This window comes from Austrofundulus limnaeus, unplaced genomic scaffold (assembly GCF_001266775.1).
Source record: "Austrofundulus limnaeus strain Quisiro unplaced genomic scaffold, Austrofundulus_limnaeus-1.0 Scaffold3136, whole genome shotgun sequence".
NCBI lineage: Eukaryota > Metazoa > Chordata > Actinopteri > Cyprinodontiformes > Rivulidae > Austrofundulus > Austrofundulus limnaeus.
In genome coordinates this window covers 2,638-4,028 of record NW_013955538.1, presented here as the reverse complement: position 1 = coordinate 4,028, position 1,391 = coordinate 2,638, and positions in this window count along the sequence as shown.

Sequence of the window (1,391 nt, the reverse complement as noted above, 5' to 3'; positions counted from 1 at the left end):
CAATAGGTCTGGCTACTTGTCCACCAGGTGGCAGTTGCGACAAGACAGCTCCAATCCCATCAAAGGATGCGTCAACGGCTAGAATGAACGGAGCATTGAAATCTGGGTGGGCTAGAGTGACACTTGTCATAAGATCATGTTTTAGTGTCTCAAAAGCGATCTGGCACTCGTCTGTCCAATCAGCAGGTGTCAACTTCACATAACCTCCTTTTTTGACAGGTTTTCGACCTCTCTTGTGTTTGTGTCGAGTACCAAGTTCAGCTGTGAGCTTAAACAATGGTTTCGCTTTTGCAGAACATCCCTCGATGAAACCCTGGTAGTACATTACCATGCCAAGATATGATCTGATTTTACTAGGGCAAGGTGTTTTCCCGTCAGACTCCATAAGATCAGTGAATTGGATGTTGTTTATGGCTCTAACTTTCTCGGGGTCTGTTCGAATACCATCATCACTGATAACATGCCCAAGAAACTTCACTGTCCGCCTGAGAAAGAAGCACTTCTTGGGTGCGAGCTTAAGATTGTGTTCCTTGAGGCGAGCAAACACCATCTGCAGGCGTTGGAGTGCAGCTTCTTCTGTAGGCGCAAAAACCATCAGATCATCGAGGTAACACAGCAGGCTTGTGAAATTCTCATCACCGAATATGGACATCATCATCCTCATGAATGTAGCTGGGCTGTTACACAAACCCTGAGGGAGACGATTGTATTCGTGAAGTCCAAAGGGTGATGAGAATGCTGTGTATTTCTTGTCGTCAGGGTGCAATGGGACATTATAAAAGCCTGATGTCAGGTCCATTGNTTAAGTTTAAGTTACCCCTTAAATTATATCTCCCTTCTTTTTCATATAACTATTTCTGCATGTGCTCAGGTAACAATTTAGTTGATGCCTTGAACATAATTTAAGCAATTTTAAATTCTACCAGAATTTTAGATTTTGAAAATAAAATGTTTGTGTTTTCATATAAACCTGCATTATGGATGATTCTGATGCTTCTTTACTGTAGGACACAGTGGTTGTAAAGAGCTTTTATTATTAATTCCCCACACATCTGAACAATACATTAAACATGGTCGAATCAGTGAATTATAAAGACTATAAAAGGATTTATTGTTCAGAATATATTTAGATTTAGCCAGGACTGAAATACTTCTAGATAATTTATTCTGTAAATGTTTAATGTGAGGTTTCCAACTGATTTTGTCATCAATTATTACTCCAAGGAATTAATTATCATATAGCTATCCTTTCAAGAATGACACTCTCTATCTGGACTTTGAATTTGAGCATTTTTGTAATAGTTTCCAAAAAAAACCCAGTTTTAGTCTTGTTCAAATTTAATGATAGTTTGTCCCTGTTAAACCATTTCTTTAGCGTTCGCTAGTTTTAA